The following is a 22953-nucleotide window of genomic DNA, read 5'->3' as shown; positions in this document are numbered from 1 at the left end:
GTACACTCTGAAAATTCCGAGACGGGTTGAAAAGTATTTGCCTTTGCTTTTGTGCTTAAGGTCGTTGCTGATTCAGGGCCACTGTATGTCTTTGTTTACCTTTACACTGTAGTATAGCACACACAAAAAGCACACACTCGCTGACGGGCCCGTGAAACAACCAGCTGCAGCAGCAAACAATATTGCCAGCCCGTCCTCCCGGCCACGCTGCCCTCTCCCCCAAGGTAACCACTGACGGACTTTCGTGGAGATGACTCCTTTGACTGTAATTACGGTTTAATTAGCGGAACGCACAGCCTTAGTTACATAGTTTAGTTTGGCCCGTTGTTTGACCTTCAGATAGGTGGAATCGTTTAATACCTGTTTTGGGCGGGGGGTGGCTTCTTCTGCTCAATATGTGTGGGATTCGTTCCTGGTGTGGAGCTCGTTCGTCTGTCCCGCTGTGCACTGTGTCGTTAGAGGACCGCTTTCGTCTCCACTCCTCCAGCCACTCGTGTTCCGGCTGTGAGTAGCCACATGTGCACGTTGTGCATGTGCCTTTTGCTGGTGCAGTTCTGCCGCCATAGCTGTTGGGCATGTACTTTTAAGTGCAAAATTACTGGGTTTTAGGGTATGAACATTCAGGAAAACTCAAAAAAAAAGGTGGAAATTAACATACTTTTAAAAAACCAGTGGGTCAAAGAAGAAATCACAAAAATTAATGCGAGATGGACCAAAGACCTAGATAGAAGAGCTAAAACTATAAAATTCTTAGGAGACAACAGAGGCAGATAATCATGACCTTGGACATGGCAGTAGTTCCTTAAATATGACACCCAAAATGCAGGCAGCAAAAGGAAGAATCAACTTCATTAAAATTAAAAACTTTTGTGCATCAAAGGACCCTGTCAAGAGTGAAAAGATAACCACAGAATAGGAGGAAATATTTGTAAGTCATCTCTCTGATAAGAGACTAATAACCACAACATAGGAAATGTTCCTATAATTCAACAAGAACCAAAAATCAGCCCAATTGAAAAGTTGGTAAAGGACTGACATAGGTATTTCTCCAGATGATTACAAATGGCCAATAAGCTCACGAAATGAACTCGACATTATTAGTCATGAGTGAAATGTGAATCAACACCACAAAGAGATAGCACTTCACGCCCATTACAATGGCCGTTGTTACCCAAAACAGGAAATAAGAGTTGGCAAAGAAGTACAGAAATCGAAACTGTTGTGCATTTGTAGAAGCATAAAATAGTGAAGGCGCTCTGGAAAACAGTATGGAGTTTCCTCAAAAACAACCGTAGAATTACCACGTGACCTTGCAGTTTCACTCCTAGGTCGGTACCCAAAAGAATGGAAAGCAGGGACTCAGATAGTAAACATCACCGTTCGCAGCCACCGAAAGGTGGGAACGACCCAGATGTCCATCAGCCGATGTCTGGGGACACAGAGTGTGCTGTGTGGTGCCTGTGACAGAGCACAGTTTAGCCTTGAAATGGAGTGACGATCCGCTACAACATGGAACGACCTTGATAACTACGCTCAGTGCACTAAGCTGGACAGACGCAAAAGGGCCAACGCTTACAGGAGGTCCTTGGAGTAGGCAAATTCGTAGAGAAGGTAGCATAGAGGTTGCCAAGGGCGGGGTGCGAAGGGGCGGTATCGTTTAATGGGGGCAGAGTTTCTGTCCGCGATGATGAAATGTGGATGTGGACGGTGCTGGTGGTTGTGGATGGAATGAATGCCCCTTGAAAAGGATTAAAATGGTAAATTTTGTATTATATATATTTTACCACAATTTTTGAAAAAGGAGATAATAGCATAAAGTAATGCTATCACTCACATAGCTATATAATACATAAAAGTCCACATATATAATTTCATGTATATTCCACTTGCGTAATTTGCTCTGTATTCCTCTCTTCATTTTCATTGAGTAATTTTTCTTTTGTCCAAAGAACTTTCTTCGGTATTTTTCTTTTTAGTGAATTCCTGCTAGCAATAAATTCTCACTATTTTTGTTAATCTGAAAATGCCATTATTTCACCTTTATTACGTTATTCTTTTCTTTCTGAGGGAAAAGTTAGGAGTTGCTGTCTAACATGGTTGCCATGAGCCACGTGTGACTTCAAACGGTGAATCCAAATGGAGAGAGGCTGGGAGCGAAACACGGGATTCTGAAGACTTCGTACAAAAAAGTATAGGATTAACAGTTTTTATTTAATACCTGTATCTTGATCACATGTTTAGATCATGATGGTTTAAATATATTGCATTAAATAAAACACTAAGATTTTCAAACATAAGTTAGCAGTTTGTTCTTTTATTCTCGTGTCATTGCCGTTGTAGTCAGCCGTTCATACCTTTGGAGATAATGCGAGTATTTTCTTCGGCTGATTTATTTTTTTTTTTTGGCTTTGTTTTCAGCAGTTTCATAATGCCGTGCTCAGGTGTGGTTTCGCCTGGCATTTATCCTGCTCGAAGTTCACGGAGATTCCTGAAATGGGCAGATATGTGTCATCGTGTGTGGAGAATTCTGCTTCCGTGGCATTCTGTCTTCTGGCCTTTTGGGACTCCAGTTACACAGATGTTAGATTGTCCGCTGTGTCTCATATGTGTGTTCTCTGCCTCATCAATGAGTTTTTTCTCTCTGCTAGTTAGGATGTTTTATATTGAATTGTCCTCTACAGAGTTCATTAATCCTTCTGTGCTGTCTAACCTACTGCTAATCCATTGAATTATCCGCTTTAGTTACTTTTCAGTTCTAGTTAATTTTCTCATAGGTATCAATTCTCAGGTGAAATTCTCCATCCCGTCATCTGTATTTTACACCTTTTTCTCTATTCTCTTGGACCTGTTCGTTGTAGTTACGGTGCAGTCTGCCTGCTGACTCCAGTGTGTGGCACCTATGGCTTTTTGTTGTTTTTTCTTTTTATTTTCAGTCAGATGTGCCTAGAAATTTTAAATTGAAAGCTGAAGTTGTGCATAAGAAATCAGAGAGGCCGCAGATACCGTCCTCTGCGGGCGGAACGGCGTGTGCGCCCCGTGGTGTTGCCCCGCGTCTGTGGCTCGTGCCCCTCGTTTAGGGTCCTTTTTGAGGGGCTCCCTGCTGGGCACCCGAGCACCGCCCCCTGGCTGGTCCGGGTCTCTGATGAAATTGTCCGGACTCCTCCTCGGCTTTTTAGCGTCGATCGGATGTGTCTTCGTGTCCGGTGTACAGAGTGTGAGAACCCGGCAGTGTCCCGAGGGAGATCTGTGTCCGGCTCGGTGATGTGCTCACGCCACCTCACTGGGGCGCAGCCCCGAGTCTCCAACTTTACTCCAACCCCCCACAGACCCCGCAGTGGTGCTCTGCCCGGACGGTTCCGTGCCCTGAGAATTGGAAAACACTTGAGAAAATTAGCCGCCCCCAGCCTCCCGTCTTTTGTGATTCTCCACTTCTGGAAACGCATTATTTCTACATTTCACATTACAGATAGTAGTGTGTGTAGAAGAATGGCAGGAAGTCAGACATCGTCAGGGACCGGACGCCTGTGTCAGAGTGATTATCTGGTGTGCTCTATCGTATCTGCCGTTCATCCATCATCCCATCTGCTTCAGAGACCAGATAACTCCAGATACCACACATTACTTTTCCTTACAGCCTCCTATCCTCCTGATCCAACTGGGCCGGTTCTTCCTTCAGATCTTTTTACAAATTCTAAATTCCTTTTGCGGTCACTCCTGTTAGGGAGCTGTCCAGCCTTCTCTGTTGAACTCGTGTCTTTTCTCTCTCATTTTCTGTGTGTCTCTGCACTCTACTTCATGGATAATTTCCTTATGTTGCAGCCCTTCTCTTGGGTCTCCTTTATAATTCCGGCTGTATTGTTCATTTCCAAGCTCTTCCCCATCACTGACTCTCCAGTCAGGTGACAGGGTCACGTCTCAGTGATCAAACAGGAGAGCTGTTTAGCAGCCTCAGGCTGTATGTGGGAAACAGACCTATGCGCATAAGAAGGTACTTACCGTCTACCTGAAAAATACAGTTTGACCAAAATTATTTTTGTCTCCACACATAATAACAGTTTGTGTGGCTATACAATTCTACATTGTATGCAATTTTCTCTCGAATTTTGAAGGCCCTGCTTCACTATTTAGCTTCAAATGTTACTGGTTAAAATATTTAGTAAGATTCTTTTTCCTGCCTTTGCTTTTTTTGTGACTTCCTTTTTTCTTCCTCAATGCTTCAGGTTGTTTTATGTTTTTGTTTTTTTGTTTTTTTTTTTGCCAGTGATCATCCTTGATGGACTCTCAAGCCATTATTTTTGGCAAATTGTATTATTTCTTTCAAAAGTTATTTTCTTCCGTATTTTCCCCTGGGACTCTTATTGGAAAGTTGTTGGACCTCCTGGATTGAACTTTTAGGTCTAATTTCTTTCCCATTTTCTGTCTTTTTTTCTACTTCCTGAATAATTTCCTTTATCTTGAAACATTTCTATTGAATTCCTTTGACAATTTTGGCTGCATTTTTAATTTCCAAAACTCCTCTTCTAAATATCTTTGAGGCCATTTGCAATGTTTGAACATTATTTTCAACTCCTTCTGTTAACAGCTAGTCTGGTCCTCTGCACGCACACTTTTTTTGATTCTTGGGCTGGAACCATTTCTTATGTGACTGGTGATTCTTGACTGTCTTCATGTTTACAAGTGACATGTTTGAAAGTTAATTACAAGCTACACGAGGGCTGAGTTTATTGATCTGTAGGCTTCAATATGGGGAGAGCATCAAGAACTGCCTAATTCTTTGGGACATTAATAATGTCCATATGTGTTCTCACATCATATAGTTCTGCATAGAGTTCCCAGTGACCTGCTCGGGGAGGGGAGTCCTGCCACCGTGGTCACTGTGGTTCTGCTTGGGGCAAAGGGATGGCCTAAGCAGGGGTGTCCAGCTGCTCTTTCTGCAGACTTACTGCAGCGAGAAATTAGAAAAGACCTTCTAGGTAAAGATTTATTTTTATGTAACGCTCACTGGTTATGAATCGTGAAATAATTATCTGTATAACTTTTCTTACAAAATTGTCGTTACTAGTACATATTCATATCTTGGTTAATATTTGTGTGAAAGCAATAAAATATCACGTCTATGAAAATATCCAACGTATGCTACCTTTTCCTGCAAGCCAGTTCCCAGGGCCTTCCAGGATCACGGGGCGCTCCAAGTGCCCATCTCCATGCCGAAACCCTCTCAAGGTCATCGCCCACACCTGCCTGTGACCGCTCGTGCTCCTGCCAGACAGAGCCGCTCCTCTAAGAGTACACAACACCCTCTCTGGCCCTTGTGTCCTGCGTTCTCTCCTGTGACGGCTGACTGGTCAGAGGGTGCCAGGACATCTGGTCAGACACTATCCTGGCTGTGCCTGCGAGGGTGTTTCTGGATGAGATGAACATTTGGATTGGCACACTGAGCAAAGCTGACGGCCTGCTTCAATATGGGTGGGCCTCACCCAATCAGCTGAAGGCCTGCATAGGACAGGAGGGCCCGAAGAGGGAAGATGGACTTCGGCTGGACCGCCTCAGAGCTGAAACATCAGATCTTCCCGGGTCTTGAGCCCGCTGGCCTGTGGACTGGAACCGTACCATCAGCTCTCCCGGGTCCATTACTGTGTGAGCCAATCCCTTCGAATAAATCAATCTCAGTCGCAACCACTCCCCCACGCCCCCCCCACCGCCGTTTCTCTGCACAACACTGACCTCAAGAGGGTTAAAATTCTTAAGGGGAGAAACAAATCTTAGATAATGGTTTGCAGCCCTCCAAAGTTCAACTGTACCAGACAGAATCTTATTCCTCAGTATTTAATTATTTTTCACCTTAATTTCTTAATTTTTCCTTAGGAGGAGATAATGAAAAGGAGAGGTTGAGAACCACTGCTTTATGCCTCTGCTTCACTTCCGGCCCCCAGAATCACCCTCTGCATCCCCATTCGGGGCTGTCACGTGTCCTGGTCTCCAGGCTTGCTGCCCTGACATCCATTCTCAACCCGATAGCCAGATTTCTCTAAAAAACATATGCCCTACCATGACGGCCCCTGCTCAAAACTCTCCTTGGCTCCCGCTCCATTGAGAATAAGCGCCACCTTGTGTGGGCCTGCAGCTTGTTTCGCTTGCTCGAGACGCAGGGGCTTTTGTTTCTGGACAAGCTGAGCTTGCCTTGCTCCAGTCTTGCTTTGCTCAAAGTCCTTTGCTTGAGAGTGAGTGGCTCTGGCTCAGCTCGCCTCCTCGGGCTTTCCTGCCCCCGGCCCCCAGAGGAACTCAGTGTGTCCCCCTGTGCCCTGCTGGAACCCGGGTCACACCCGAGTTGGAATCTGAGCCCTGCCTCCATCTGGTGACGTAGGCAAAGCCCTTAATGTATGTGAACTTCGGTTTCTCACCCGTAACGTGGGGCTGGTAATGGTGCCTCTCCCCAAAGTAGTTGTGTGGGTCAGATGAGATGATACAGCAGCCAGCAGAGTGGCTGGTGCATAATGGCCTGAACAAAGTCATTATTACGTCATTCATTCACCCAGCAAATGGTGGATTGGTGTGTGTCCAGCTCTTCAGAAGAGCTGGGGTTCGGAGGTGCATGAGGCACCCACTCCCATGCTCTCTCCTTGTCCCGAGACTTCTCTGGGGATACTGAACCACCAGAATTCCAGTCCAGTGCCAACATGCTGTGACAAGGGACAGCACAGGGGCAGTCCCAGCACAGGGAAGAGAGTGTCTGACGTAGCCCGTGTGGGGTGAGGGGCAACCCAAGACATTGTCTCCCCAGAGAAGGGCTGAAGGAGTGTCAGGCAGGCGTCCCTACCCACTCACGCAAACTCCACGTTTGGGAGCAGGGCCGGCCCGATCCTGCGGACCAGGTGGGGTCTACGGGGCCCTTCGCAGGAGGTTGATTTGGTCCTAGGAGCTCATTCTGGCTGTGGCATGAATGGGTCCGAGGATTAGAAGGTCGTGGTTGCAGCTGGGACAAGGGTGAAGTGAGGACACGAGACCTGGGCAGGCCCAGAGCCAACAGCTGTGGGGCCCAGAAAAGAGTGCAGATGGGGACCGAGGACCGACATCCCAGTGCCAAGCTCTGCACCCCGGGGCTGTGACGACCCATGGAACCAAAGAGGGCAAAACATGTCTTTGTGTCTTGGTGTTCGCGATAAGTGGGGTCCTCTGGAGCACTGGTGCCCAACTTTTTGGCACCAAGGACTGATGCTATGAGAATCTAATGCCTGATGATCTGAGGTGGAGCTGAGGCCGTGATGCTGCTAGCGCTGGGGACCAGTACGCTGAGGACCAGTGCCCAGCCGCGGCATGGGGACCCCTGCTCCAGAGCGCAGGGCCCAGGTGAGGGTCCTGGCTTGTCTGGGTATACAGGCAGAACTGTACCTGGGCCTTGCTGGTGCTGGGCAAGGCGCCCCAGCAAGGAAGGTCCAGGTGGAGAGCGCTGGACACCCCGGGCCGAGGCCTGTGAGGTGGGTAAATGCGAAGTCTGAGAAACGCCCGACCATCCCCGGCCCTTGCAGGCTGGCGGGGCACCAGGACCGCGGGACAGACGCAGCGGGGAGCAGGGAGCGGCGAGCGTGGGCAGGGCGCCTCTCGGCCAGGGGTTCTGAGTTAACCGCCGCCCTGCGCGCCGAGCGCGGGTCCCGGTGCAGCCCGCGGGCGCCCGTGCGCGGGCAGCGAGCGCCGTTACCCGCGGTCCGTGACGCCCGCGGCGGCCTGTGACGCTCAGGTGGCAGCTCCCAGCTCCGCCAGACCGAGCGATTTCCCGCGCCCTGCGGAACCGCACCCACGCCCGCGAGGAGGGTCGTTGTCGTCCCCACTGAGTCACCTGGATTCGGGCGAGGGGCCCGGCCCAAGGTCACCGACCCACCCCCGGCGGGCAGAGCCGCGGCTGCCGCACTGACGCATCCCGGGGGCCGGGCCGACCTGCGGGCGCCGGGCGGCGGGGCGCGTGGGCACCCGGGTGCCTGTCAGGGAGGCGGGACTCCTCGCCCGCAGCCCAGGGATCTCTCCCCACCCGGGACGCGGCCGCGAGCCCGCCGCTCTCTCCGCCCGACCACAACTCCCAGGAGGCCCCGCGGCGCGGGCGGGGCCGGGCGGCGCGGAGCTCGGCGGTGACGTCACCGTCGCGTCGCGCTCCCCAGCGCCGGCCCCTTGCGGCGGCGGGGCGCGCGGCCGCGCACGGCCCGACGGGAAGCGTGGTTCCCGCGCGCGGCGCCCCCAGCGGCGTGGCGGGCGCCCGGACTGCAGCTCCCGGCGTGCCCCGCGCGCCGCGCACGTTAACGGCGGGCGGGGGAGGGCGCGGCCGGGGCGCCGCGGCGCCGGGAGGGCGGAGTGAGGCGGGAGGGGGAGGGCGCCCACACCCCTCCCCCTCCCCGCCGCTCCTGCCCCCTCCCCCGACGTAAACTGGGATCCCTTTCCCCTTGTGTCCGCCATATTGGACTCTAACTCTGGTCAGCGGCGGCGCCGGGCCCGGTGGACTCGCCGCTCCTCCCGCGCAGCGGCCGCCCGGCAGCTCCCGCCCGCCCGGCCCTCCGCGCCCGCCCGGAGGCGACCCCGCGCAGCGCCCCCCGCCCTCGGCCGGCCGAGCGCCCCGCCGCCGCCTCAGCCTCCCCGCCCTCCCCGCCCTCCGTCGCCGCCCGCGCCCCGCGCCCGCTGCGCGCCCTCCCCGCCCGCCGCCCGCCATGAGCCCGGCCGACGCCAAGCGCGGGGCGAAGCGCCGGAAGAACAAGCGGGGCGGCGGCGGCGGCGGCTCGGGCGGGGGCCACGGCGGCGCGAGCGGCGGCAAGGCCGGCCCGGCGGCGGCGCTGCGCGGCTCCCAGGCCGCGGGCCTGGCGGCCCCGGGCGGCGCGGCGGCGGCCAACGGGCCCCTGGGCGCGGGCGGCGCCGCCCCCGGAGGCTACTTCGAGGTGAGCGTCGGGGCGGGGAGGGCGCCGCTAACGGGCGGCGGCGCGGGCCGAGCCGGTGCTCGTGACAGCCGGGCGGCGGCGCGGCGGGGCGGCGCGGGCCGGGCATCTCCCGGGCGAGGCGGCGCCGCTCTGCCCACCTGCGCGCCGCTGTCACGGCCCCGGGGGTGGTGCCATCTCGCCGCGCCGAGCTCGTCCTTGAAAGCGCTCGCGTGCCGCTCCGGAGTGATGGGTGTCAGGTGACACGCGGGGCTCCCCTCCGCCGAGCCGTGCTGCGGGCCGCGTCGCGCCGGGCCCACCTTCGCCAGGCCCCGGCGATGGTCCCTGCCCTGAGCCTCGGGAAGTTGTCTTTCTTCTCAGTGGGCGTTCGAGAGCCACCTGACAGGCCTCCCCGGCGGCGGCCCGCGCCCTCCAGCCCCTGCTTTGCAAAAGTTTCAGGGGTCACGGGTGGGCTTCTGACTCAGGCGTAATCCAGTGTTAGAACGTAAGGGATTGGAAGGTGATTTTGTCGAGGGCAGCTCGCACACAGTGCACCAGCTGTGGATGCAGCCACTTCACTCCGTCCTTGGTCACGACACTGCAGAAGACCCAGTTCTAGCCGTGGGGATGCAGTTGGCGTAGTCATTTCCAGTCATTCATTTGGCTCCTGAAAGATAATGGTTTTTTTTCAAAAGTTGCTAGAACTGGTAAATTGAGTTGTTTTAAAGACACTTGCAGTGTAATAAGCGTCATCGGGAATATTCGTGTGCCAAATTATGAGACAAATTGTTTTATGCAAGATTCCAAATATTGTGTTGGAATGGTACGTAGTGAGAGCAGATAAGAAATCTTTGCATATGGCATGGCTGTCTGATGGCGAGCACAGGGTGATGTGTGTGTGCCTTCGTTTAAAGCACGCAAGCGTTCTCTGCTGTGTGGTGTCATTGTGGGAGCTGTCTTCAGGTTACACTGTTACAGTCGTGTAGGGTCCTGGGTGGTCCGCAGCCCCGGGCTTCCGGGCTCGGAGGCGGCCCCTTTCCAGTTACCTGGGGAATGAAACAAGTGTCATTCTGGAGCTGCAGGATGAGGCTTGAGCATTTGGATCCTGGGCTGTGAGTTAAGGTTATGTTTGCTGCTGGGGAGGGGAGGGGGGAGCGGATCCGCTGTGTAAATCCTTTACGGAAGCGTGGCTGATGTTTCTTGTACCTGGTCCTAAGGTGTGCCTGTTTCTGTTGAGTCAGTAAAAACAAGTTGGTGGTACAATAAAATCCTTACACTAGTCTTTCATGTTATCATTTTGGTTTTAATAATTCCTATTTACTTTGAAATATTTTTCTAAAGTAATCTGCATTTGCCAGAGAGGCTTATGATTCCTGGGGTGCCTGCTCTCCACGCCTCGTCAGGTCACAGGGGGCAGAAGATGTCTAAGAGAGGAGTGCGAGTGGAAGGACCGTTTTGATTCTCAAGAGGGGCCGCAGCCCCACTGCCCTGTGTGCTGGGCCCAGCACTGAGTATGAGACCCAGGGTGGCCGCCGATTTACAGGGGCGTTTGTGCATGTAGGTGGCTTCTGCAGAGAAGCGAGGACTAAGGCGTGAGTAGGAAAACGCAACAGCTCGGAGGATCTTTGGCGCACAGCAGGACTCTCTACGCAAAACCCCGGGGGCTCAAACTCTGGGGGCTCAAACTCGGTAGGCTCCGTGCCCTGAGGCAGGGTGTCAGCCTCGTGCTGCCTGGGTTTTGTAAGTGTTATGGCACCCAGTTCCTTGGGTAGCTGTTAGTGATGGCGGGGAAAGTGCCCACACAGTGCCCAGGGGCGCCCCCCACTGGGCGTGAACACGATCCTTGTTCAGGAGGTGACGCTGGCCTTGGTCAGGGACTCTGCCACAGGGTGCCCGCGATCAGGTTTTTCCCCCTTGTGGAATGGGGAAACGGCATGCGGTTTAAAATCGGTGGACGTGGGACACAGCCTGCTCCAGCAGCCTGGGGTGGCGGTCTGCTCGGATGTGCCAGTAACGGGCCGGCCCTAACATGGAAGGTTGGTGAGTGGAGGAGATCATGAATCTATCTCATTATTTGCATTTCTATTTTAAAACGTAATTTTCATAATGTTCACGCCGCGTTAGGTGAAAAAAGCTTACAAAATAGAAAAGTGTTTATGGACCCATTTTTGTAAAATATCTGTGTGTACTCATAGTTGCATAGGAAAGTCTGATAGAGTGTACATCAGAGTGTTTTGTGGTGGAAATCCTGATGGCTTCTTTTTCTCTTTTGCACATGCCTTTTCTACAATGAATATTACTTAAAGAGCAAAAAGGCGAATGGTGCTTTTACAGCCTGATGTGACCAACAGTTTTTTTTTTTTTCAAATGTAAAACTAATTTTGGCTTTTCCCACCATTTAAGAGTTAAACATTTAGGTATTATATACAAAATGAAAATATTTACACTATCAGAATTCTGTTTTCTGAATTGACATGCAAAATTAAGTCTACACATAGTTACAAAAACCAGAATTTCTCTATTATGAAAATTGACTCAACATCACTACCAGTTGGACTGTCAAATTACATATAATTTACACTCATGAAGGGCTCAAATAGGAATTTAGGGCATTTTTGTAATTCTGTTAGAGATCTAGAAAAGGGAGCCATTTGAGGTAGGGATCGAAGTACATTTTCACATAGAGATATTAAAGTTTTAAAGTCACAGATACCTGCTGTGGCATAGGGGGCATTTGCAATAATGTAAATCCTTTTTTGTTGCTGAAATGGCGGCAAAGGGGAGACATCTGTGGATTCTGTAGCCTTGGGGTACGTTGGGGTGCGCTTAGAAGGCGTCCCTGTGTTGTAGAAATCTCTCCTTTGATGGAACAAGGTTTAGTCATAACTCTCTAGTTCACACTCGCCTTTGTGACCCGAGGAGTAAGTCGAATGAAGATCTAGAACCTGCGCGCTTTACGGGAGAAGAGCCATTCCCTGCAGAGAGCACCGCGGGGCCTCCGTATTTTGTGCATGTGAACAGCCATGTGACCACTGTATGAAGACGTAGCCCGTAGCGGGCATGTTCCCAGCGCCCTGGCGCGCCCCGCGTTCCCCTTCCCAGCAGCTCCCACCGCTACTCTCCTGTTTTGCCTGGTTCTGAATCGTGTGTGAAGCTCTCTGCCGGTGCCGTTCGGCTTCACGTTGTGTCGCGACGCGTCCACGTTGGTAACGTAGCACTTTGTCATTCTTTTTCACGACGTGCTATTTTCCACAGTGCGACTGCTCTGTACTTTATCCGTTCTGATACTGATGGACATTTAGGTTATTTCCTGGCCGATATGAGTCACGCTGATGTGCACATCCCTGTCTTCGTGTTTCGGACACGAGTGTCTGTGTCCGTTGAGTGCACACCCGAAGCGAAGCTGCTGAGCGATCCACTGGGCTCGACTTCAGTAGATACTGCCAAATAGTTTTTCTAAGTGGTTTTGTTGTCTTGTAATTTAAAAAATTAACATGTAATGTCGATATTTTAAAACGTGTTCTCGTTCGGATTTTACCGTGTGTGGATTCAAGTATCCGCTCCCGCAGTCAGGACCCAGAGCCTCGCGCCCTCCCGCAGTCTCTCTCCCCAGCCCTCAGCTCTTGCCAGCGCTGCTAAGACTCCGTCTTTTGGAGAAGTTGTACCAATGGAATCTAGTCGTATGTAACTTTTGCGGCCAGTTTGTTTCACTTAACATAGTCACTTTGAGATTCATTTGTTGCATGTCTCCATAGTTTCTCTTGACCGCTGAATAGTGTTCCAGTGTATGACTGTTCCACAGTTTATCCGTTTTCCTCTTGGCAGACACTGGGGTTCTTTCCAGATGTGGTGATAATAAATAGAGCTGCCATGAATGCTTGTGTGCAGGTTTTTGTGTGAAAGTAAATTTTCATATCTTTACGATAAATACCAAGGAGTAAGTAGGAGCTTGGTTATACGGTAACTTAAGAAGCTGGAACTGTTTTCCGGGGGGCTGTGCCGTTTTGACGCCCCAGCAGTGTATGAGAGTTCAGTTGCTCGGCGTCCTCGTCAACACTTGATAGTGTCGGTCTTTTTATTGTAACCAGTTTAATACGTAGGTGTGCAGTGGCATTGTGGTTTTGATTTGCATTTCCCTAGTGACCTCTGATATTGAACAGTTTCCATGTCTTTGACATTCTTGTATCCTCTTGAGTGAAATGTTTATTCAAGACTTTGCCTATTTTTAATTGAGTTGTTTCTTTTCTTTTGAGTTTTGAAAGTTCTTTATAATTCCGAACACGAGTCCTTTGTCAGGTGATTTGGAAACATTTTCTTCTAGTTTATAACTTGTCTTTTTATCCTATTAACTGTTCTTGAAAAGAAAAAGTTAATATTGGTGTTCAGCTTACCAATTTTTTTCTTTTATGGATCGTACTTTTTAGTGTCTAAGATCTCTATTTTATAAAACCTCAGGTTATAAAGATTTTTTTCCTATATTTTCCTCTAAAAATTGCATAGTTTTACATTTAGATCTGTGATTCATTTTGAAGTAATTTTGTATAAGTATCCGATTCAGGTAGGGCTTATTTTTTATTTTTTAAATTTTAATATATGGATGTCAAGTTGTTTGAAACCCATTTTTAGAAAGGATATTCTTTCTCCATTGAATTGACTTTTCACTTTTGTCAAAAATCAGATAACCTTATTTGAGTGAGTTATTTCTGGTCTCTGTATTGTGTCCCGTTGATCTATGGGACTATCTCATTGCCTATGCCACACTGTCTTAATTACTGAGTCTTAAAATTGGGCAAAATGATTTCTCTAACTTAAAAAAAATTTGACTATTTAGTTGTTTTGTTTTTCCATACAATTTAGAATCAACCTGCTTATATCTACAAATAAGTTTTCTGGGATTTAATTGGGACAGCTTTAAAGCTATAGATCAGTTTGGTGGGTGATTGACATATTTACTGTGTTGACTCTTCCAATCCATGAACGTGGTATGTGTCTATTTGGTCATCCTTTATTTCGTTCTTTTAAATTGAGATATATTTGACATATAACACATCTTTAATTTCTTTCATCAGTGTTTTGTTGAGTTTTCAGCATACAGATCCTGCCCACGTTTTGTTAGGTTTATACATAAGTTTTTCATTTTTTTCAACTTTTGTAAATGGTGTTTTTTTAAAAATTCAGTTTCCACTTATTTGTTGCTAGTGTATAGAAATGTAATTAATTCTTGTGTGTTCACTTTCTGTCCTTTGATCTTGCTAAAATCATATATTCTGGGAGTTTTGTGGGGTTTTTGGGGTTTTTTTTGCAGATTTATTGGGATTTTTTTGTAGACCATCATGTTGTCTGTGAATAGAGATTTTTTACCCCCTTGTTTTCCATCTTGTACGCCATTTATTTGTTTGATTATTTGTTTTCATCATATTGGCTAGGGCTGTAGTACAATTTTCTTGTTCCTGATCTTAGGGAGAAAACGTCGAGTCTTTCACCATGAAATGTGATGTCTGCTGTGGATGTTTTGCAGGTGCCCATTGTCAGATTAAGGAAGTTCCTTTCTGTTTTTAGTTTGCTGGGAGTTTTAATAATGGACGTTGAATTTTGTCACATGCTTTTTTGAATCAGTTGACATAAGCTATCATTTTCTTCTTTAGACAGTGTGATAGGTCACATTATTGATTATTGAATTCAACATCCAGATATTCAATATCCAGCCAACTTTGCATCCCTGGAATAAACCTTCCTTGGTCATGATATATGACTTTTTTTTTTAATTGCTGGATTCACTTTACTGATATTTTGTTGAACATTGTTGCATCTGTTTTTATGAGAGATATATGTCAGAAGTTTTCTTAGATTGTCCTTGCCTGGTTTTGGTATCTGTATAATGCTGGCCTCATAAAGTAAATTAGAAGTTACTCCTTTCTCACCATTTTTAGCAGTTTGTGTTTTTCAAAGAATTGGTCCATTTCAGCTTAGTTGTTGAATTTATGTGTTTTGCGTTGTCTGTAATATTTCTTTATTATCTTTTTAATGTCTGGGAGTGCTCTGCAGTGATGGTCCCTTCTTTTATTCTTGATATTGGTAATTTGTCTCATCTCTTTTTTTTTCTGCCAGTCTTGATAGAGTTTCCTCAAGTTTTTAATCTTTTTAAAGAACCAGCTTTTTGTTTCACTGATTTTTTTTTCCTGTTGTTTTTTAATTTCATTGATTTTTTTTTTTTTTACTTTTGTGTTATTGTTTGCTTTGGGTTTATTTTGATTTTTCTCTAATTCCTTAAGTTAGAAGCTTAGATTATTGATTTGAAACCGTATTTCATTTCCAACATACATTTTAATGCTATAAACTTCCTTCTAAGCCATACTTTAGCGGCATCTCACAAATTTTGGTATGTTGTACTTTTACTTTCATTCAATTTAAAATATTTTCTAATTTCTTGAATCTCTTTGACTGATCGGTTTTTTAGAAGTGTGCCGTATAATTTTCCTGTTACCAGTCACTGAGTTCTGGTCTAATTCCAGCATGCTCAGAGAACATGCTTTGTATGATTTTCTTTCATTAGAAAATGTTACAGTTTTATGGACTGTCTTGGAGAATATTACTTCTGCACTTAAAACACGTGTCGAGCGGAGTGTCATGGGAATGTCAGCTGCAGTTCGGTGATGGTTTCTTCAGTCCTTCCGTATTCTTGCTGACTTTCTGTGGACTAGCTCCTCTGTCAGCTGCTGAGAGAGGTGCGTTGAAGCCTCGACTGAAGGTGTAGGTTTCTTGTTTTCTCCTTCCAGCGTTCCTTTTGGTTTTGCGGACTTTGAAGTTCTGCTCTGTTATATGTTTAAGACCGTTATGTCTCGGTGAACCGACCCTCTGTCAGTTTAAGTTGTGCCCCTCTCGTCCCCGGTCGTGTCCTTGGCTCTGAAGTCTGCTTCTTTGGCTGCTGACAGCCACTCCAGCCTCCTTTTAATTAGTATTTGCATGACATACCTTTTTCCATTTTACTTTTAACCAACCTACATAATTCATTAGAAGTGGGTTTCTTATTAACAGCTGCTTGATTAATTTTCATTTTTTCCTGGTTTAATTACTGATTGAGTATCTATTTGGTACTAGTACAAGATACTTCTTTGCATTGTTTAACTCTCCTTATGGGACTTTTTTTGACCTATAGGTTTCTATAGGTTTCCGAACTGATTTGCTGGAATTCACTAACATGGAGACACAAGCCGTCTTTATCTTGTAGTGAGTTTAACCAGTATGAGTTGAAATTGAGTAACTCGTAGCTCATGGGCCTATAAAACGTTTGTTTATTTTTTTACTGTAGAAATCAATTTTAGTTTCTAAACTCTCTTGGGGTAATTCCAGTAATGTTTGTGGCACTGAATTATCACTTTTCCTGTGGAAATTAATTTTTTTAACATGTATTTGTAGAATGCAGAGAACATTTTTCTTTTGAATATTTTGAGTATAATATTAGTTATATCCAGAAACTGAATAAGAAGTTGGGGGATTTAACTTCTTATGGCCCAGGTCTTTTCTTAAATAACCTTTTTATTTTGAAATAATTTGACTTACAGAAAAGTTGCCATGTTAATATAGAGTTCTTATATTCCCGTTAGTCAGCTTTTCCTAATGTCGACATCTTACATGACTCGGTATATTTATCAAAACTAGAAATTAAAAACGGTACAATAATATTAACTACAGACTTAATTTGGATGTTACTGAATTTTCCACCGATATCCTGTTTCTGTTCCAATATCGGTTTTAGGATATCACATTGTATTTAGTGGCCAAGAATTTTAATTTTTATTCTTTTTCGCTGCCTCATTTATAAAATGGGAAAATTAATTTTTATTTTCCTCAAGGAAGTCCTACAAAAGCGAATTAATATTTATGTTTGAAATGCGGCAGTAATTTTATGTTTATGCTGAAATTCAGTGAAATTGTTAACCATTTAGTGATTTGCTACATCTCGTTCTCTGCTCTAGAAATGCCGGGCGGGTCTCTCTCTGGTGAAGGTAGCTCAGCAGGGTGACAGTCTCTATGAGTCGTCCCCCCCCAGGCTCCTGGGGGGCGCGCCTATCTGCACGGTGCCCGCTGCGCCCGTAGTTGGTGGTCAGGGCGGCTTAGAGAAGGGAGTTCAAGCTGCTTGGTTGCCTTGAATACGGAGAGTCCACAAATGACTCCTTGACCATGCTTATAATGTTGTTTTCTGTTCTTAAAAGCATAAAAGCGGCTTCATTTATTAACTGGCTTAATTGTAGCTACTGTCAATATTCTTTATTCCTTTAAAAGGGTAATGGGTCAGTTACACCCTAATTAAAAAAGAAGAAAGGGAAGGTTGGGTCTGTCAGCCGGTCATTCCCCGAAATGCCTCTCCACAAGCCGGGAGTTGAGCTTGGCCTTCGCTCGCTCGCCGAGGCCCCGCCAGGGCAGCAGGTTCCCCAGTAATGTCGTTCCTTCAACATTGTTAAGTCACAACGTTGATGAAAAAGGGACTCGCAGCCGGCGCCACCGTCAGTGTGAGCGTGCGCGTCCCCCCCACGTCCGCGTGGGTTCGTGCCGGATCCCCCGGCTGTGCGTGTGACGAGACCGGCGTGTCGGCATTGTCCCCGTGGGAGCGAGAGTGGACGTGGGCGCGTGGCCCTGTGGCGGGAGGGCGTCCCGTCCGGGGTGGGTGCCCCCGGCGCCCTGAGCTGCCGGGCTGGACGGGCCGCCCACGGCGCTGACCGGAATGAGCGCGTCGGGAGCCGACGGCCTTCGCGCTTCATCGGCCGTTCTCAGCGCGTGCGCAGCTCCCGCTGACCGGTGTTCCACCTGAGCAGGGTTCGGGGGCTTCGCTTCGAAGTTTGGTCGCGTTTCTGTGACCAGACATGCTGGCAACGTAGCTCCTGTCGACACGGAAGAGCCTGGGGCAGACTGGTTTCGCGACGCGTCGTTTCCCTGAAAGTCACAGTTTGCGGGGAGCCGACGCCGTTTAGGGAGGACGGGCTGCCCCAGTGGGAGCGCTGGCACCGTGAGTCAGGCTCGCGGAGCTTGCCAGGGGACGGGGCGACAGCGAACGTGCATTTACTGCCAAGATGGCATTTGCTAGCTGAGGCAAGTGAGGCCCAAAGCGCTGAGTTTGAAAAATGTCTTTAATTGTCCTAGACAGTGTCCCCTCTTGCTCCTCTCAAGTCCTGGTGGCATTTGTCACTTCCCAGTGATGGTGCAGGTCGAGAGCACCCTCCATCCCCTGGTCCTCGTGTCCCCTGCGCCGCAGGGCTTCGCTCCTCTCCCATGACACCCGCAGGTGCCCTGCACGCGTCGCCTCGCCTGCCGCGTTCTCGCTGCCGCTTCCTCCCGCTGTGCTGCTCCACGCTGTCGCCGCCGGCGTCCACCACTGGGCAGGTTCTCGGAGGTGCAGCCAGCACTGCGTGGACGGCCACATCACGTCCTTCTCGCGTCTGCTGCTGTTGGCACTCGTTGTCCTGTGCAGGTCTCTCTCCCTTCCTTGCGTGAACTGCTGCTCCCTCTGAGAGGAGTCGTGCGTGTCCCCACGCCGGGCTGCCGCCTGCCTCCCGGTCCCTCAGCGCCTGTCGCAAGCCTGGCCACGGCACGTGGCCTGGGCTGTAACCCGGGCTCCTCGGAGCGTCTTCTCAGCCGTGCGGGGCCCCGAAAACGCGCTCTGGCTGCAGACCGCCGGCCCTGCTTTCGGAAATCTGTCGTCTGCCTTGTCTTCGAGTGTGGAAGAAAGCTCTTGTCCTTTTTTCCAAGGTTAATCCCACGCTTCCGGGGTTCTTAACCGATAGATTTGACTGAGTCGCTTAACCCGTGGAAACCCGCTGCGGAACCTGTGTGCGGTGCGTTATCTCGGGGTCTCTTTGAAACGTCTGTCTTTTCTGTCCTGGGTCTCGAATCGTCCCTTCCGTAGGGTTATTTCCCTTGCCATTCACATTTTGAATTTCCCGCCTTTTGCCTCTCAGTCCTCCTCTCGATCTTGCTTAACCCCTTCAGTTACCTTTCTGACCTTTTCCTACTCGCTGCCACCAGGGACTTGACGTTCTAGTAAATGACACTGGTTGCTTCCGCTTCCTTCACCCTCGATTCCTACTTTACTGGCTCATCCAGCTCTTTCGTCTTCCACTTTAACCAGCCTTCCCGGTCGTTCAGCGACCCAGTCCTCACCAGGTCCCGTGCTTGTTTTCAGTCCTGGTGCCCCCGAGCTTGTTGTGTGCAGGCGCCTTTCCCGAACTCTCTTTTGCCTGCCTTTCTATGGCGCTGTCCTGGTTCTCCGCGCTTTGCTTACGCTCCCAGTGATTCTGTGTCCAGGTCTCTCTCAGGTTCAGACTTACATAGTCGTAACACACGTTGGTAGAGACGTGATCGTGCTCACTAGAAGGTCAGTGGAGGCTGCGTGTCCCCTGACTTGCAGCGAGGCAGCTCAGCTCGTCCACGTGTGGACCGAACTGGTATACAGAGTACTGCTCGGTGTCACCGGCCTGTGTGCTCGCTCGTTTATCAAAGAAGCTTTTGTCTAGAGATCTCAGAGCAGCCGTGTGGCTGTGCGCCCAGCACGGCTTCCTCATCTGTTAGGTAAGATTTTCCGAGGCATCTGCGAAGGTCTTTTCCAACTTCATGATTCTGTGATTGTCGCTTCCTTGGTCACACACTGTCTGCTGCAGGGTTTTCTAGTGCAGGCTGCTTCGGAGGCAGCTGCGGGTGGGTAAGGCATTTCGGGCACTGCAGGAAGGACGCGTTTAGTCTCTGTTTTCAAATAAGATGTTGCGCTTTGCAAGTGCTTAGTATGTGGGTTGAGACCAGCGCCATCACTTGGTCTGTGTTCGAGTCATGGGTCTCGGTGATTCCTGAGTCAAGAGGAGGTGTTTTCACTTGCAGTGTGTTGCAGCCTAGGGCACTTAAAGGCCACTCATTAGTACGTTCATGAATTCTGCCATGTAATTTTAATTAAGCTGGTCCTCACAAAATAGTCAGGTAGTCTTCAAAAAAACCTGGCTCGAATGCAGAGGCACGGTGCTGCTTCCTGTGTGAGTTCTTCATTAGCTGCCTAACGGAGCTAAGAAAGTTATCTATGCAGAACTGAGAATCAACTCTCAAAGATAACCTGAAATGTGGAGTTATCCCTATTTTTGTGAATGATGAACGTATGTCCAAAGTGGTTATCTTGCCTTGAGCTGTCAGGGAAGGAAAGTATCAGCCTTTATAATCAGACTATATCCAAACTTGGCATCCAGAGAGAAACACACGTATGAATTTGGCAGCGGTGTTTAAAGTCATGCATTACTCAATCTAGTACTTTATGAAATTTTATTATCTTAAGAATCAACCCTTTCTGGGGTTTCTAACTTACATTTCTATAAGGTTCAGTTGCAGTAGCAAGGCCAGTGAATTTGCACAGACAGGCATTTAGTATGGAGAAGTAGGAGCGTCAACATTTTGGAAAGGGCTGGCGGAGCAGGCCCTCAGGCCGGGCCCCCAAGAATGTCTTCTGGAACAGAGTGCAGCACTCCGCTCTGGAGCCGGTCAGGCCAGCCTGCAGCAGCTGCCACCCTCAGCCAGCTCCGGAGGACAAAGCAGCCAGTGCCATTGAGGAAGAGCTCATGGGACTCAAGGCGGCAACAAAGTATATACCTTCCTCTGTCAGCAGATACTTTTGGAGTATTCATTGAAATATTGCAGAAGATTAGGAAATACATTGTTAGAGTAAATCATGATGTGTGTGCAGTTTGCTCTGTGGTGATGGAAACAAGTGTTTCTGAAGAGGTTTCCCCTTTTGCTTTTTTGCTGAATTCTGCTCAAGTACTTTTTTTTTTGTGAGCCGCTGAATATCCTAGAGGATATCTATTCTGATATGATTTCTTTAATAAACAGAGTTTTGTGGAAAGACTAGTAACCAGTGATGGAGCAGCCATAAAAAAAAGACTTCTTGGGTAGCGCAGGGTTGCAGGAAGAACAGCGCATGCGAAGTCCACGCCCACGTGATGCAGAGAAGTTCCCACAGCGACGAGCTGAGGCCAGAAGCGCATCAGGGATCAGCCCCGGACCGTCCACAGAGCCGTCAGTCCTCACAGCGTTCCGTGAGGAGAGGAGGGGCGCCTGGAAAGCCTTGGCGAGCCACGGAGGCTGGCTGGTCATCTTGCGGCAAAATTAAAGGGTCCCTGCTCTGAAAGTGAGCTGAGTGTTTTACGTAGAGACAAGCGGTCTCAGCTTGCCGACCTTTTCGGCAGTAAGTGGCTGTCAGGAGAAAGCTACCCAGCAAATTCAGTATTTTTGAGAAAATAAACAGTTTTCCCCCTCAGGGTAAAGGTGACGTTTTCACGATGAGTAGAAAATTGCTTTTTGAAAACCTCTTGTGTAAAGAGTAGGAGAGCTGCTTGAAGATGGATGTTCAGAGGTGTCTTTGAGTTTTTGTGCTAAGAATACCGTGAACAGTCATCTTCCTGCACACTTAAACTCGGAAGTGAATTTTTTAGCTTCTTGTAACCTTTAGCTTTGAACTTATTAAAAATACAAAAACGTGGTAACTTCTGATTACTGTGTAACAGGGAACTCGGGGGAGGAAGACGAAATTGGCCGGCCAAATGTGAGCAAATCCTCACGTGATTGGTAGGGTGGAAAGTGGACTAGCATGATTTATAAGCTCAGCCTACAGGGCATTTCCTTCATTTAGCTCTGGGTATCTTTAAGGGGCAGGGACCTTATTCGGTAAAGACGGTCAGTGAAAGCACAAAGATCCAGTTTCAACACAAAGCATTATTCCAAGATACTAAAAAATTATAGAGTACATTCAGTCACACTGGCTTCCTTAAATGTTTTCCTCATGATTTTTGTGTGTGATAAAAACAGGCTTTTGTTATTGTTAATAAGAAAACTAATATGTAAGAGTATAACTTCATTTTTATTCTTTTTATTTATTTTTTATTTTAATCCTCCCCCCTCCACCCCGACCTAAGATGTTGCTGTCTCCCCTGAAGAACTGGATCTCTGAAGGCGGTGCGTCGCTTCACACATGCTTGCGGCGTGCACCCGGGGCCTGGCACACACGGGGTCTGGCGCACCCAGGGGGCCTGGTCCATCCGGGGCCTGGTCATTTTTATCTTGTACGTCTCTCTATTTTCTGTATTTTTCATCGTATGTAAATTGCATTCATCAACTGTCCGAATGCCTCCGTGTGACCGGCGAGAGATGCAGGACAGTCTTAGAGCTGCAGCCCGCGCTGGGCGGTCTGCGGTGTGGGGGTCTGCGGTGCGGGGGTCTGGCTGTGGGGACCGGCGTGCGCGCGAGCCTCCGCAGTGGGCACCGCGCAGTGGACCCAAGGGGCCTTTCCGGCTGGATTCTTCCTCGCACCCGGTACCTGTGCTTTCTCCCACCGCACGCCTGGGTCCTGGCTCTCCAGGAACACGTGTCCCCGTCCTCTTCCCTTCTCCACCCCGCCCCTTCCTTCCAGTTCTGCCCCCCGGAGTCCCGCCATCCTTCGCCGTTCATCTCAGTCTGATCCCCTCCCAACTGCAGTAGTTAACACATGCACAAAAGAGATGTAAAAGTGGGCGTCAGGAAGGACGAGGGGCTCAGAGTGGCAGTGGCATACAGAGGGGTCCTCTGAGGTCTGGCTGTGACCCTCGACTTAACACAGGTGTACGTACTTGTATGTCTATTTTCTTTTACTAGCTTGGAAGTTTATTAAATGTGGACAGATTTTAAAGCATAGAACCTTGTTCATAGCCAATGCATTTTTTTGTTGAATGACTCAAATGAGATTTAGAATTAAGAATTTTTAAGAGTCTTCTAAAAATTTCATATCTCATTTGAAATGTAGAAATGTTCTACCTTGTGAATTTAGAGTCTAGCCACATTTAGTCCAGGTGTTCAAACGTGCTGAACGAAAAGCTATAGTAAAACGTTAAGGCCAGTGTCCCCACCGCGAGGGGGGTGTGTTATGTTACAGGTAGAGCGACCCCAGTGTGATGGGTGGAAACAAGGAGGATGTCACTGTGCAGAAGGAGGGCGGTTATCAGAGAATTGGGTCTTAGGTCTTAGGAGGTAGTCGCCCGAACACATTTCCTTGTGTCCAGGT

At 48.7% G+C, this 22953-nt stretch overlaps 1 protein-coding gene and 1 long non-coding RNA gene across 2 annotated transcripts in view; one reads left to right on the top strand and one right to left on the bottom strand.

The window, feature by feature from the left end:
• Positions 1 to 4967: 4967 nt before the first annotated feature.
• Positions 4968 to 8109, bottom strand: LOC120582892 (uncharacterized). The gene is made up of 2 exons (XR_005647680.1): positions 7835 to 8109; positions 4968 to 7468 (listed from the first exon to the last, which is right to left on the bottom strand). It is a non-coding gene; the product is annotated as an uncharacterized LOC120582892 (long non-coding RNA).
• A 742-nt stretch (positions 8110 to 8851) lies between these two features.
• The window catches only part of FAM193A (family with sequence similarity 193 member A), a 99376-nt gene continuing 85274 nt past the window's right edge, over positions 8852 to 22953 (top strand). Inside the window, 1 exon segment of the mRNA XM_039837992.1 lies at positions 8852 to 8915. The gene's annotated coding sequence lies outside the window, so the exon portion shown is untranslated.

Source organism: Pteropus medius, unplaced genomic scaffold (assembly GCF_902729225.1).
Source record: "Pteropus medius unplaced genomic scaffold, Ma_sr-lr_union100, whole genome shotgun sequence".
Taxonomy (NCBI): Eukaryota; Metazoa; Chordata; class Mammalia; order Chiroptera; family Pteropodidae; genus Pteropus; species Pteropus medius.
Note: the sequence above shows the minus strand (reverse complement) of the source record. Positions and strands in the feature narration are given on the sequence as shown.